Consider the following 16,750-nt stretch of genomic DNA (forward strand, 5'->3'; position numbering starts at 1 on the left):
AGAAGGTGACTGAGCGATGCAGTGGAACGGAGAGGATTTTATTATGATGGGAACGTGTGTTTCTGTCATGTTGTTCCGACATGAGTGTTAGGGACGAGGAGAGATATGAGGGACAGTGTACATTTATAAGGCAGTAGATGAGACAGAGTGTATGGAAATCTCTGCGTTTGTCTGCACGCAGCCAGGACAATTTTGCATATGCTGGTGAAATGTGATCAAAAAGTCGAACGTCACAGATATATCGGACGCAGGCATTCGTGACCAGTTCTAGACGTCGGGAATTTTCCTGAGAGAGGCCTTGTAGGATAATATCGCTGTAGTCAATGATTGGGAGTATAAGCGTTTGTACTAATTTCTTTTTCAGATCGAAAGGGAAGAGTTTTTTATATTTTTGTAGGACATGAAGGGATGCTGATGCTTTTTTGCACACTGCAGTTACGTGCTCTGTCCAATTTAGATTTTCATCTATTATTACTCCCAAGCTCTTTGCTGAGGGAGAGAATTTAATATTTGTTCCATTTAGGATAAGAGGTGGTACGGATTCCCGATGTTTTGGGCTAATGAGCTTAGAGTGACCAACAAGTACCGCTTGGGTTTTAGATGGGTTTAGTTTTAGACCTATGTCCTGTGCCCATTTTGACAGTGCATCGAGGTCAGTATTGAAATTTTCAATAGCTTTCTTGAGATTGCTTGGTTTCGCACTTAGATACAACTGAAGGTCATCAGCATACATATGGTATTTGCAATAGGTCAGGACCGATGACACATCATTGACATAAAGAGAGAAGAGTATAGGACCTAATACTGAGCCTTGGGGAACGCCTGACACTACCTGCCGCCATTGTGATTTTATATTCCCAGACAGGACGCGTTGCTGACGAGACGTCATGTATGAGCGAAACCATTGCACTGCGCTTGGTGAGAAATTTAGGCCGCTAAGTTTGGCTAGTAAGATGTCGAAGTCGACAGTATCAAATGCTTTGCTGAAATCTAAGAAGCAAATGATAGTCGTTTCTTGTCTGTCCATGGCAAGTTTCAGGTCATCTGTCACCTTTATCAGAGCGGATGTTGTGCTTCGATGTTTACGGAAACCTGATTGGTATTCGTCTAGTAGGTTGTTAGTAGTTAGGTAGTTGGTGAGCTGGTCATGAACTATGTACTCTAAGGCCTTTGATAGTGCAGGAAGAAGGCAGATGGGGCGGTAGTCAGAGGGTGCTGTGGCGATGTCCTTTTTAGGCAGTGGCTTAATTTGTCCCAGTTTCCAGGCCTCAGGGAAAACACTTGTGATTAATGAATCGTTGAAAATGTCTGTTATAGAGGGCAGTAGTTGGTCAATAATAAGTTTTACCATCTGGATAGTCATACCATCATGTCCAGTAGATGCTGATCTAATCCGCATTATGGCTTTCTTGACAGTACTGCAAGTGACGTGCTGCAGATAGAATTTTTCTTTGCTACAGTCGTTCATCCCCATGAAGTAATCAATGATTTTCTGTTTTTTTTGCGGATCAGTTTTGGTTGCAGGTAATGTGAAGAATCGGTTTAGTTCTTCAGCTGGGACGATGGGATTTTCTGCAACTTTTATTTTGCCTAAACCGAGACTACGGAGATTTTTCCACAGGATAGCTGGTCTACATCTATTGTCAGCTAATGTACGGGCATGTCTGAGCTTAGCGTTTCTCACCGCTTGACTGACTTTGTTTCGTTTCTGCTTGTATACAGCGTGATTTTCAGGTGTAGGGTGCATCTTGTATGCTCGATGTGCAGCATCTCTGAGATTCATGAGCTGTTTTAGTTCATCAGTCAGCCAAGGTGCAGGTTGCCTTTTTACTTTTCTGGTCTTTATTGGAGCATATTTGTCATATAGTTGAGTAATTTTGTTAGTGAAATCGTGGAGTTTGTCGTTTATGTCCATGAGAGGAGTAGAGGTCATCCCCCAAACTATTTCTTGTGCCTCAGTTTCGAGTTCAGGCAAATTTATGCGTTTGAGGTCTCGGTATGTAGACAGTTTTTGTTTCTTTCTAGGGCATTCTAGTGAATACGTCATGGAAATGATGTCATGGGCAGACATGCCAGGCGCAGATATTTGAGAGGTGCGGATTATTCTGTTCGGAGATTTCGTTGCGAATATATCTATGAAAGTGTGACTGGTAGTCGTGTGATGAGTAGGTGCCAGCTGAAGTAGCGTCATATTTGAGGAAGAAAGCATCCTCTTAAATTTCCCAGTGGAAGGACTATTGCACAGAAAATTAATGTTAGTGTCACCAGCTATAATTACATGTTCATATGACGATTCGAGACTAGAGAGGGCAGTTTCGAAGCAGGCGAACCCACCTACTTTAGGAGGTTTGTAAAGGACACATATTAAGCACTTTCTGTTAAGTGATTTGATCTCTATGAACATATATTCCACTTGTTTATCCACATTGTTGTCGGATGTGTGTAGTACTGTAGGTGACAAATCAGTGCGTATGTACGCCCCTACTCCGCCCCCTCGTCTGTTGCATCTGTCGTGCCTGAGAAAGATATAGCCATCTAGGTTTACTGAAGTTGTAGGAATACTTGGTTTGAGCCAAGTCTCTGACAAAAGTATTACGTGTATATCAGCGGTTTGAAATATATGTCTGAACTCGTCGAAGTGAGCTGGCAGAGACTGGACATTTGCATGTACAATATGCAGCTTGGTGCGTTCGGGTGTTGATTGCCCGAGGAGGCTGCCTACAGATGTTTGCGGGTCGTGGTTGGCGGTAACAAGAGGGTCTGGCATGAGGAATGCGGAAGGCGTGTGAAGGAGAGGGGGGTGAGGGAGTGTCCTCCCAGCTCTGTGCAGTGAAAGCGGCCGGGAGGGGGAGGGGGTAGGTCCCCGGGGAGACAACGGGATCTGCGGCCAAGGTCAGCGAGGTCTGCAACGGTTCTGGAAGTAGCTGTGGGCTGGCAGGGGAAGGAATTTCGCTAAACACAACGGGAGTAATCTGCACGTTATGACAGAGTGTGATATTAATTGCACTTATGAGGATAACAACTAAAGTATGATGGTGGGTTGCTAATTAAGGATGGAAGTGAGACTACCTTATGTAATAATTAACAAAATTACATGAGAAAAACAATTAAAAATGAAAATAGTTATGTGGAGAAACGAGAAGTTGATAATACAAATAATAACAAATATTACACGAGAAAAAATAATTAGAGATAAAAAAAAATAGTTATGTAGAGAAACGAACAATTTGATAATACATTAGTTACGATATGGTTGACAGTGTAAACAATATAAATATACAGGTTAGTGGCAGCAAGGTTAGACATGATTTAGCTTCTAAAGCACAGGCTTTCGAGTTCATTAACACTGCAAATTGTTTTCTTTCCGTTTTCGGTCTTAACCATTATTCTGCCGTCATTTGTCCATACGTTATGTAGCCCAAATTTCGAAATCGCGCTCTTCAAAATGTTTAGTCTTTCAGAGGTCAGATCCTCGCGTACTGTCAGACCCGACTTCGCGAGATTCTTCTTTGCTCTGAAGATTTCAGATCTTTTCCTATACGACATAAATTTCACTATTATAGGTCTTGGTTTTGTAGAACCTGGCGACCTACGACCCACTCTATGACTTCTGTCAATGTCACTCAGAGTCACCTGCACGCCTAGCTTTTCTTGGACAAGGTTTATCACAAGTTCATCTGTGTTCTCTCTGCTGCTCTCTGGAATGCCGAACAGTCTGAGATTATTGCGTCTCTGATATTGTTCGAGCTCGTCCGTCTTCTCGATCAATTTCTGTTCGAGCAGCCGTGCTTTCTCCTCACTTGCTTTTAACGATGTGTTCAGCGCACGGATCTCGTTCGCACTCGCCTCCAGAGTTTTCTGTATTTTGTCCGTCACTGCTGCAGTGACAGCATCAGTGATGGTTTGAACAACGAGCCCGAGCGTCTCCTTAGCCTGCAGCGCGGCACTCACCTCAGCCTTCACGAGAGCGGCGATGTCAGCGATCCCGGGCGGAGCGGCCGCAACTCCCGGTGTGGACTCCACGCCTGCGCTGTCGCCGGCCTGGCCGTTGGCTGCACTGCGCGTTGTTCGGCGATTTTCCATTTTTAGTGCGATTCCGTGTAATTGGTGCTCAGTATGTGATGTAAAATACGACACTCGGCAGTATATATACGGCTTTAGTATATGTAGACTAGCCTAAATGCTTAAAACACCTCCAGATTTCACGTAAACTTGCGAGCCAAGCTAACGCACGTCACTCACTCGCCGCCATGTTGTCACCTTATTACAATGCCTGCATAATAATTTTAGAGGGATGGTTTGGAGACTGGCGATCTGGTGTATCGGCTGGTTGGCCAAGAGAGAGCTTGCCAAAAAGAAATACGAATTCAGCATTTGGGTAGACGATTTCCTTTTTTTTTTTCCCCTCGCTTTCGTAGAACGTTTCCTGTATGACCAGCGGCTCACACAAATGTTTCGGATCGTCTCTCCACAGTGTAGCGACCTATGAGTGCCAGGCAACCAACCACCTTCGCCGGCCGCAGTGGCCGCGCGGTTCTAGGCGCTACAGTCTGGGACCGCGCGACCGCTACGGTCGCAGGTTCGAATCCTGCCTCGGGCATGGATGTGCGTGATGTCCTTAGGTTAGTTAGGTTTAAGTAGTTCTAAGTTCTAGGGGGACTGATGACCTCAGAAGTTAAGTCCCGTAGTGCTCAGAGCCATTTGAACCATTTTGAACCAACTACCTTTGTCATCAGAAGGCACAGCTGAACGAGTTTGGTACAGTGGCTGTGGAAACTTTCGAATGTGGCAGCGCCGCTGGACAGTTCGGCGGGAGACGGGCCGGTGGACCAGGAAGCAGAGCAGGGAGACTGGGGCGGCGCGGCTGTTGCAATGGCCAGCCGGCGCCTGCGTGGGCGGCAGCCGCACCCAAGGCCGGCCACCGGAAGTGCTCCGCCGGAAGTGGCTGTCGCCCGCGCCCTGCGCTGCCCCGGCCCGCCGTGCAGCGCGCTGCACCGCATGCAGATTCCACACGGCTGACCAGCGAGTCCCGGCCGCCCGCAGGCATTCTAGGGCCCGCTGTTGCCTGGCAACCACCATCGGGTCTAACAGGAGACCGTGTAAACTTCGTCGGGACCATTCTGTTCAGAAGTCACCAGCCTTTCCACATGCTTCACGTCGCCCATGTCTCGCTATCTTCTTCAGTGCAAATCTGCTCCCTCGTAGCCTCGATAGTTGAAAGGGCTCTGTTGGATTCCTTTCATGTTAATTTCTTAAATCTGATGTCATTTACGGCATAAATTCCACTTCTACATTTACTGTGGTGTTTCTGACTCTATCTGGGAGGAGACTGAGCAGTGGAAGATGTTACTTTTACACATAAACAACAACGATCTGTCACACTACTACACTTCAAAACACAGTTTATATGTAATTCATGTCTCACAGTCTCATACGGAACCTACATACGCTTTCTTTTATATAGTCTATATGATAAGATACTGTCATCCCCCCTTCCCTTCTGTGTGAAAGGATGAATGAGCAAATGTATTTCTAGTTGCATGCTTGATGGTAGCAGACAAGCCTGTCTGCTAGAGAACAGTAGGGCCAATGTCGGAACAGGTAGCTACGCTTTCTAAAAGCAAAGAGGTTTCTGTTCTTGGTATGGTCCTGTCCGTCCCTTGTCATGTTGGTATAGGAAGCTGCCTCTCTGGTCACTTCCGTTTGTATCTGTGAAGCACCCTCGGTGGGGGCCCACGCCAGTCTGTTCGCGGCGAGCGTCTGAAGTGGTAAGATGCGTGGGGTGGCCATCTGATTCCTAGAACTGAGGATAGTTTGGCAGCTCTCAAAAATACGATTTGAGGGAAGATCTCTTCATGAGGAACAAGCAAAATCTGCTAACTTCGTAATTTGCCTGCAATATCTGCGTTGTAATGATTTTTCCCTCTGATTACTTCCATTCCAAGCTATCAACGCTCTTTTACGTCTTGTGAGGTCTTCGGAGTTAGAGGTATACAACAAACGGCAGCATGGAGACTTCGACGATTGGACTAAGCTGTTGCATCATTTCCTACCGAGCTTCATACTTCCTCCCTCAGCCCTTTTTGTCTCGTAATGGACCAGTGATCTTCCTCAACATCTTACGCTAGAATTGTTTTATGGTTCCATATTGCACCAATGGTAATTTGTTGCATTATTTAACATTATTTCAGTTCTACAGGAAACAGCGTACTTCACGTTAAAGTAATAGTGATAGCGTTTTCACATAGTTTTGTTAGCGTAGAATAATGTGCCCAAGCATCTCTAGTTTTCCAACATGAGACAGAGAATTCTGCACGGTTTCTTTGGTGAATATCGTATACTCACCGCTGATTTTGTGGCTGAATGCAGATTCTGCCAAGGCTATCTGCGTAGGCTAACACATGAACTCTCTCATTTAAGTTAGTCCTATCCCATTTTTCTTTATTTCGCGGCGGATGTTCTCAGTAGGTACGTTCAACACTACGAGCGAGGTACGTCCAAACCAGATCCAACATCAAACTCGCCTTATCTCTCTCACTGATATTTTACCTTCGCTCAGGGTCCGGTCTTGCGATCTATCACCACGCTCACTAGTTTCATTGGTTACGAATATTTCCTCAGAATGTAGTGCAGGATCAGTCTACTGAGGCCCTTGGTGTCACATTAGAAAAGCAGTACATTAAAGCACTTCGTAAGCTGCAGCTGCAGCACGACAGAAATGTTTGATATTTGAGTGTGGTATAAGACGGCGCGGCGGAACACCCAGAAGGCTTCTGATGAGATTTACACTGGCCGCGAAAGCCCACATACAAATCCCAGTATTTCAAATGGGACATGTATCCTTATAAACGCAAAATTCCGAAATGGCAGAATTTTCTGCTAAGACTTTTAATATTTTTTGTGGAATCTAAAATTTAAAAACTCTCTCACACCGGCCTGATTTAGCTTAACTGATCAGGATAGTAAAAACATGCGTATGTTAAGGGAATTTTCATTAACAAAGCAGTCTTATCACATACACACAGTTCAATACTGTTCTATCCTGATTAAATTGAGCTTAACTTAAATTCCATAAGGCAGTGAAGCAATTTCGAAGTCTCGGTGCGTCGAAAATTGTCAGTCGATCTCCTGAAAACATTTGTAATAATTATTAACTTTCGGTGATCACATGGGGAAGACCGGAGATCTGCTGGTAAGACCGTGTTAGCCTATTTATTTGAAGTAACTGGATATCTTGAGCATACAAAACGGCAGGTTCGTCCAGTGTAAATCAGACGTTCCCCACTGATCCCGTGCAACACAGCGTAGTAAGCAGACACTGCCAATAATAATCAGTTAAATAATACGCGAACACACTTACTTTAGTTTAGTTCATGTATTAAATTCCTTCTCATACAGAATCTCGTCAAGATGGCGACTAACTCAACAATACATACATATACATCCTCCTCCTTTCACGACTAATCCCCAAGAATTCCTTCATTCTTTTCCTAAGAGAAAACATAGGTAGCAGAGAAGCTATTCCATGGAGTAAATGGACGCTCCAAGGAATAATTGGGCTTGAAACTACTTTGCATTGATAATCGGTAAGATGAGAAGAAACATTTCGAGATATGTACTGAGTTATATAATTTATAAAGTTTCTGAAAATATCGCGGAGAGGCCGCTGCAAGAGACATTACAGACAGTTATTAAATCCATTTATTCACGATCGTGATTTCAGCCTGCTGTATCATTCTCAAGTGATACTTCACCATAAAGAGTATTAATGCTTGATCCTTCCTCTTGAGCGAGCGAGGTGGCGCAGTAGTTAGCACACTGGACTTGCATTCGAGAGGACGACGGTTCAAACCCCCGTCCGGCCATCCTGATTTAGGTTTTCCGTAATTTCCCTAAATCGCTGTAGGCAAATGCCGGGATGGGTCCTTTCAAAGAGCACGGCAGGTTTCCTTCCCCATCCTTCCCTAATCCGATGGGAGCGATGACCTCGGTCTTTGGACCCCTCTTCCGAATCAACCAACCAACTTCCTCGTGAAAGGACACTGTCATCGTGTCTGCCATGTTTATGTATTCGATATATATAACAAGATAGAAGTTTTCGTCATTTGTAGGCGTTTAAAAGAACGTAGCACATCATGCTGTTATTACAGTAGAACTTGCTAGGATTTATTACTTGAGGTACTGCGTTCTTTTATGTAAATGGTGAATTCGCCTGTCTTATTATGCAGATGGAACAACGATCATGGTAGACTTGAAGACAGTGTTTTCTTAAGGAAGGATAATGAATTAACATCTCAATTGAGAATAATATTTTTAAAAAAGCACTTCGTCTTTAGGCCACGAGTGTGGCCTACCGTGACCATCCGACCGCCGTGTCATCCTCAGGGGAGGATGCGGATAGGAAGGGCGTGGGGTCAGCACATCGCGCTCCCGGTCGTTATGATGGTATTCTTGACCGAAGCCGCTACTATTCGATCGAGTAGCTCCTCAATTGGCATCACGAGGCTGAGTGCATCCCGAAAAATGGCAACAGCGTATGGCGGCCTGGATGGTCACCCATCCAAGTGCTGACCACACCCGACAGCGCTTTACTTCGGTGATCACACGGGAACCGGTGTATCCACTGCCGCAAGGCCGTTGCCTGAGAATAATATAATAGGTCGAAATCACGGTCGTGCGTAAACGCCTTTAATAAAAGTCCTGACAGAAAATGTTCCTAAGGTATTACAGGACTGTAGACGCAAGTAAACAGAAAAAGATAAAGTTTCGATTAAATATACGACGCAGTAGCAGTTAGTAAACCGAATAGTTGCTGGATTAAAGTACGTGTACGGATTTGAAACATGAATCCTGGGAGCATCGTAGAAAGAACTGAAAGGATTTAAGTGTTAAGTGTGGAGATGGAGTACTAAATGTAGATGTGCTATTGAATCTATGGGAAACGCTTATCGGCGACAGTCTGGTGCGAAATGTGCTGAGGCATTCCGAAATGTTATATCGCTAATGGAATGAGCAGTAATGGGGTTGGGGAGGGGGGGGGGGGGGAGTGTACAGGTAGATTAGAGTCTGTGAAACACTATGTAATGTTGATGCATTAAGTTGTTCTGAAAGCGGTGCTGATATTCAAGACAATAAAAGCGGGTTAAAAGCTGTGAGCTATCTGGGGAAGTTAATCTTGCATTACTGAGCAACTGTTTCACCAGGTATCCGGTCTAGCTTACCAAATTCCCAACCAGACTAACATTAATTATAATCTTTTAATAGTCATATTACTACAACCAGTGATTATATATATATATATATATATATATATATATATATATATAAGTGAATTTAAATAAAAAGTAGTTATTGGCCACTGAACTAGTGACGTTCCTGTGATAGAAGCTACTACCGTTTTAGGGATTTAGTTCCTCAAATATTTCTCCGTTATCGTATGCAGTTGGTAAAACTCATTTGTGAAAAAGCGTCTTTGTTTGAAATAATGTCTGCGCCTGGAAACTTCAAGCGCGGAGATGTACCTGTGCGAAATGTCGGTGATACGGGTGGCACAATATTGAGCGAAACAAGACATCGGGATAATACTGAATGTGGATGATTCGACATTCCACCCTGTCCCGCTAGATGGATGAAAGTATTCCTTTATTTTGTTTTCATGACCATGCAGTTTCAACTCGGAAACGATTTTCAGATAAATGAATGCTTTTTTTTCACTTCGGCTGTATTTACTGAGATTGCTTCTTGCTTCCACAACTAGTATCAGCTTCTTAAGTCATCATCCAGCGTTAAGCTTTATAAAAAAGCACACTACATCCCTCCTATGACATTCCATATCCTTCTAATAATTTTATTATTTAGATATCTTTTCTTTCCTTGAGTACAGACGTACTTCATCCACAAGGTATCTTAGTCTAGGTAAATCCATTCCGCTAATATTACACTGACATTACTGTCGTTCCATTTCGTGGTGGTAATGTACTGGGATTTTTTAAAATATCAATACACTGCGTAATGGCTTGAAACTAGTTGAGCAGCGAAGAAATAGTTTAAATAAATACATTTTAAGTGGGTAAAATGCTGCTTTCGTTAAATAAATTTATGACTGTGGTACCCACAATGAAGAAGTTGCATTTTCAGAGAGCTGTTTAGTAGAGCACAGCGCAGCAAAAGGCATAGAGTGTTAATGGAATTGATGATATCATTTGGTGAGGGGGCGGGGACTTGCATAGCCTCCTTGGTCTTTTGTCGCTTTGAAGTACGTATTTTTTACCGTTCAGTATTGTGGAAACGAAATTTGCAGCCCAAGCAATGTTCCATTTTACAATGACGTTCGTATCGTAATTATTCACGTTTTCTCTCACTGTTTTTCGATGGAATTTCGTGAGAAGATTCCGTCGCAACGAAAAACGCGATAATACAAAACGTGCTGCCTTTCTTTGAACTTTTTGGATGTACTCCGTCAGTCCTATCTGGTAAGGATCCCACACCACGCAGCAGTATTCTAAAAGAGGACGGACAAGCGTATTATAGGCAGTCTACTTGGTAGATCTGTTACATTTTCTAAGTGTCCTGCCAATAAAACGCAGTCTTTGGTTAGCCTTCCCCACAACATTTTCTATGTGTTCCTTTCCATTTACGTTGTTCGTAATTGTAATACCTAGGTATTTAGTTGAATTTACAGCTTTTAGATTAAGCTGATTTATCTTGTAACCGAAGTTTGAGTTCCTTTTAGCACTCATGTGGATGACCTCACACTTTTCGTTATTTAGGGTCAAGAACCACTTTTCGCACCATTCAGATATCTTTTTCTAAATCGTTTTGCAGTTTGTTTTGATCTTCTCATGACTTTATTAGTCGATAAACGACAGCGTCATCTGCACACAACCGGAGGCGGCTGCTCAGATTTCCTCCCAAATCGTTTATACAGAAAAGGAACAGCAAGGGGCCTATAACACTACCTTGGGGAACGCCAGAAATCACTTCTGTTTTACTCGACGACTTTCCGTCAATTACTACGAACTGTGACCTCTCTGACAGTAAATCACAAATCCAATCACATAACTGAGACGATATTCCATAAGCACGCAATTTCAATACGAGCCGCTTGTGTGGTACAGTGTCAAAAGCCTTCCGGAAATGCAGAAATACGGAATAGATCTGAAATCCCTTGTCAATAGCACAATAGCGTTGTGAAAGATGATGCCTGAAATTGGGTATTCTTGACGCACTCTTGACACTGTGGATCTCGGAATACTCAGTTCCCTAAAAATTTCGGGAATGGAATGTCCCATGCGCCCAGCTCCAGCTACCACCCATTATTCAAAATCTGCCAGCCGCTGTGGCCGAGCGCTTCTAGGCGCTTCAGTTCGGAACCGCGCGACTGGTACGGTCGCAGGTTCGAATGCTACCTCGGGCATGGAGTGTGTGATGTCCTTAGGTTAGTTAGGTTTAAGTAGTTCCAAGTTGTAGCGGACTGATGACATCAGCTGTTAAGTCCCATAGTGCTCAGAGCCAATTGAACCATTTTTATTCAAAATCTATTAATTCCGTCGTGTGGCCATAATCACGTTGGAAAAGGTTCCACGTGACAGCGTCGCCAATGCACTGCCCTTTTATACCTTGTCTAAGGGATACTACCGCCATCTGTATATCTGCGTATCGTTCTGATTGATTTGCGGGATGGGAGCAAAGAGGGATTGGGGAAGAATGGGGAAGGAAGTCGGTCGTGCCCTTTCAAAGGAATAATCCCGGCATTTGCCCGCAGCGATTTAGAGAAATAACCGAAAACCTAAATCAGGATGGCCGCACGCGGGTTTGAGCCGTCGTCCTCCCGAATGAGAGTCCAGTGTGCGAACCACTGCGCCATCTCGCCCGGTGCATATCGCTCTCCCATGACTTTTGTCACCTAATTGTATTTCAAGTATGATAGATAATGTTGATTAAAAAAAAAAGGAAGAAATAAATCTTCTCGCCAGGAAAATTGTATCACAGCATAACTTTTGGGTTACAGAGTGATAAGTTTGGCACAGAACGTTACTATTGAAACAGCTTGTGTTGGCAGCGGATCTCGTTGCAGGGCGATCGAGAGGCCGCTCGATAGGAGGATGGGAGGAGTTGGGTAGAGCGATGACCACAGCAGCGAGATGAGAGGCGGAGTGAGTGCTGAGGTGAGCCGAGCTGCTGAGTCAGTGGGGCCAGGCGGGCAGGCGCTGCTGCAATTACTCCGGACCCGGGCGCTGAATACGCGGCGCCGTGCTTCATCACGAGGAGACAATGTGGCGCCCCCGACGCGACGTCGACGCCCCGCGACTCCGGCGGCAGCTGCTGGCCGACTGGTAGCAGCTGCAGCGCACTGGAGGAGCTCAGCTGCCTCTCCAGACTACTGCTATACCAGCAGAGCTGCATTGACCTCAAGTTCTAAATGCACACACACAAGCTGAGCCTGCTAAGCGCGACTAGTCAAATCGTTCAAATGGCTCTGAGCACTATGGGACTTAACATCTATGGTCATCAGTCCCCTAGAACTTAGAACTACTTAAACCCAACTAACCTAAGGACAGCACACAACACCCAGTCACCACGAGGCAGAGAAACGCGACTAGTCCCAGCGGTGGATGAACTAGAAGTTGAACGTCGAATATCACTTCCTACTTGTATTATGTCAATGCTTTCCGGGTAGGACCGTCTGTTCGCAGGTTAATAATGACAACAATTGTTTCTCCAGATGAGTTTCGCCTCAGTTTATTAGGGCATCATCAGTAGCCTGAAATAAATGTTTTCATTTGGAGACAGAACTTTGCACTTACATGTTCTGCTGTTGTACACGTAAGTTTTCATGTTACAGATTCAAATGAAACGGTACAGTAGTTTCCGCACCATAAGCAGCAAGTTTCGCTGCTCGCTCGCACCGGGAAATACAAACGGAGGCGGCTCTGCCGCCAATTTTATTGCACGACGCGGCCGGCCGCGGGTGCAACAGAACCCATGTGGACAGGTGGAAAGAAATGTGTCAGGCTTCATAATACATACACTACTGGTGATTAAAATTGCTACACCAAGAAGGGATGCAGATGATATACGAGTATTTAGTGGACAAATATATTATAATAGAACTGACAAGTGATTACATTTTCATGCAATTTGGGTGCATAGATCCTGAGAAATCAGAACGCAGAACAACAACCTGTGGCCGTAATAACGGCCTTGATACGCCTGGGCATTGAGTCAAACAGAGCTTGGATGGCTTGTACAGGTACAGCTGCCCATGCAGCTTCAACACGATACCACAGTTCATCAAGAGTAGTGACTGGGGTATTGTGACGAGCCAATTGCTCGGCAACCATTGACCAGACGTTTTCAATTGGTGAGAGATCTGGGGAATGTGCTGATCAGGGCAGCAGTCGAACATTTTCTGTATCCAGAAAGGCCCGTACAGGACCTGCAACATGCGGTCGTGCATTACCCTGCTGAAATGTAGGGTTTCGCAGGGATCGAATGAAGTGTAGAGCCACGGGTCGTAACACATCTGAAATGTAACGTCCACTGTTCAAAGTGCCGTCAATGCGAACAAGAGGAGACCGAGACGTGTAACCCCATACAATCATGTCGGGTGATACGCCAGTATGGCGATGACGAATACACGCTTCCAATGTGCATTCACCGCGATGTCACCAAACATGGATGCGACCATCATGATGCTGTAAAAAGGACCTGGAGTCATCCGATAAAAATAACGTTTGCCATTCGTGCACCCAGGTTCGTCGTTGAGTACACCATCGCAGGCGCTCCTGTCTGTGAAGCAGTGTCAAGGGTAACATCGAACTGTTCGTGCAGATGGCTGTTGTCTTGCAGACGTCAGGGATCGATACGTGGCTGCACGATCCGTTACAGCCATGCGGATAACATGCCTGTCATCTCGACTGCTAGTGATACGAGGCCGTTGGGATCGAGGACGGCGTTCCGTATTACCCTTCTGAACCCCCCAATTCCATATTCTGCTAACAGTCATTGGATCTCGACCACATCGAGCAGCAATGTCGCGATACGATAAACCGCAATCGCGATAGGCTACAATCCGACCTTTATCAAAGTCGGAAACGTGATGGTACGCATTTCTCCTCCTTACACAAGGCATCACAACAACGTTTCACCAGGCAACGCCGGTCAACTGCTGTTTGTGTATGAGAAATCGGTTGGAAACTTTCCTCATGTCAGCATGTTTTAGGTGTCGCCACCGGCGCCAACCTTGTGTGAATCCTCTGAAAAGCTAATCATTTGCATATCAGAACATCTTCTTCTTGTCGATTAAATTTCGCATCTGTAGCATATCATCTTCGTGGTGTAGCAATTTTAATGGCCAGTAGTGTATTTATATGTGTCGTGTTTTATGCATTTCTTGTACGTGAATGTGAATCTGCACATGAACTTTCCTAATCCTCCTCACACCTTTCCATAAAGCGTGGCCAAATGTTAGTTGGGAAGTAGTTCTGTAGTATAGTCGTGCCAACCTTACTCCTGAGTAGGGGATCAGAGAGACAGCACAGGCAGGTAAAAGTCAAAGACGTTCCAGTGTCACAGGATTTGGGGTGGAGAGGTTGGTCACGGCCAAGTGGTTCGACCATCCCCTCCACCGGGACCCAGGAAGCCCTCTGGGTGCCCGCGATATTCTGGGAGTGTTACAGAAGACGGGTAAGTGAGCAGACATGCCCTCAGTGCGTCTGTCTCAATGTTCACGCGTGGAAGAGAGGTATTTGAATATTTGCACTAATTCTTTTATTTCCAGCTTCGCATTGTGTAAGGAAATGAATGTTCTCGTTTAATTTCGGAAATTTGACCCCCCTGTGTTAATGTATCTGGTTCCCAGTTTGCCCGTTATCCTCCTCACATAATGGATGTCCCATGTAAGATATTGGGAGACTTTGATGGTATACGTTTGGCCAACGCAATTCCGTCTTCCCCGTAGAAATGTGCGCGCAGATTAGTATATAATATACCCTAGCTATAAGTTGTAAAATTGTAATATCTGTAAACTGGAACACTTGCTGCAATCGCTGTAAAGTCGAGTGATAATGTTTAAAATAAATAGGTAATCAATTGTCATTAATCTTTAACATACCCTAAAAATCACAAAGGAGTCAAGTTAAAGGAATTCATTTAAAATTAAAGATATAGAGTGCAGGGACCCACACATTAGCGTGTGAGCCCTCAGCCCCTTGCCTACTATCGTACAGAAAGGGCACGCTCTCTAGGTAGCGTTCTCAAGCTCCACTCCCAAGTTATCCGTTGCGCAATTTTCATTCAGGGCTTGCCGACGACAACTTTCATCTGGCGTCCCTAGGCAAGGAGGTTTGACGGTAATCTTTCACAAAGAATGGTTCTTTAATGTCAAAGTGAATGTCTTCTCGTTGTAAAGACATTACGTGTTTATTGCAGTAACAATAAACTAGTCGGTGACAAGCCAGTGAATATCAGTTTTTTTTTTTTCACAGAACTGTTCAGCAAAGCTATCAACATCCTACCGATTTACGTCCAGTGGAGGTCGTTGGAGCACAAGCTGTCATCGAAGAAGAGTGAAGATATAAATCGGCCGTAGCCTGAATAAAAATCGTATGTTTCGCCTACGGTAACGGGAGATGCCATGGAAATCCCAAATCAGGACGGACGAGCGGGGCTCGAAGCCGGCTCCTCCCGAATAACAGTGCAGCGTCATTGCAGGTTAAACACGACACTATGACTCTCGTTTTACGCAGCACATTTCACAGCAAATTTCATGGCACATTTCATGGCGAGTTAGTAGAAAAAATAAAGAAGCACATCGCGTTTTGTGATAGCTTCTTTTGGTGAGGGCAAACGCGTCACTGAGATGATCAGATAGCTCCAGTGTCAGACGATGCATGAGAGGCGTTGTGCATCACGGTGTAGTTTACTGTTAAAGTTCCGAGAAGAGTCAGCCAGTATATTGCTTCCTCTTACATGTATTTCGAAGAAAGATACGGCAAGAAAGGAAGAATGAATTGACTGTTGGTGTTAATAACGATCATCCTCCTTCATCTCCTCTGCATTACTGCAGTTGACGTCTCACTGAGCACATTTGTTCTGTGCATGCAGTACTCGTGAGGCGCCTAGTTGTTTCCACTGCACTGTGTGGAATACCAAGGTTCTGTTACCGTTCACTAACCTACTGTCTTCAAGTTGATGTCCCCAGCGCAGAAAACACCACGCAGGTCGTAGGTTCTGCATCTCGAGGCTGAAACTGACTTTTAGCGAGGTTCTGTTCTGAAATAATGTATCACTTCTTTGGGATGCCACTCGCGTATTTCAATATAGCCACACGAGAAGACTACCTGATCTTAATACAACACCTTCTGATACAGCAAAGTACATGATCAAACACAATGTTTACGAAAATGTAACCTCACACTATTTGTGGCACGTGTCTGTGCCTCATTACTACCCGAGCGAATCTTTTAATACTGAATACTGGAAAACACGTCCTGCCACAGACTACATGACTGTACATCTCGACTGCCTAATCCAGGATGACGAACTGGAACTTAAATAAAAATTGGAAACACATCCTACGACAGACAACATGTCTGTTGTTCTCGACTGCCTAACCCAGAGTGACGAACAGCCCGAAACACTACGCGCGCCATACCGGAAAAGGCGTGACACGAACAATTCCGAAGTGCTTCGTCTGCAATTTCGTCAGTCTTTTGTTTTTGATTTAAATTGTTTTTAATAATTCTAA

General features: G+C 44.7%; 1 protein-coding gene and 1 pseudogene across 1 annotated transcript in view; one reads left to right on the forward strand and one right to left on the reverse strand.

Annotated features, from left to right (window-relative positions):
• LOC126234925 (uncharacterized) overlaps positions 1 to 16,750 on the forward strand; it is a 410,207-nt gene that overhangs the window by 300,411 nt on the left and 93,046 nt on the right. The gene's annotated exons all lie outside the window — the stretch shown is intronic.
• LOC126238080 (5S ribosomal RNA) lies at positions 8,525 to 8,642 on the reverse strand (annotated as a pseudogene).

The sequence above is a fragment of the Schistocerca nitens genome, chromosome 2 (genome assembly GCF_023898315.1).
Source record: "Schistocerca nitens isolate TAMUIC-IGC-003100 chromosome 2, iqSchNite1.1, whole genome shotgun sequence".
Lineage (NCBI taxonomy): Eukaryota > Metazoa > Arthropoda > Insecta > Orthoptera > Acrididae > Schistocerca > Schistocerca nitens.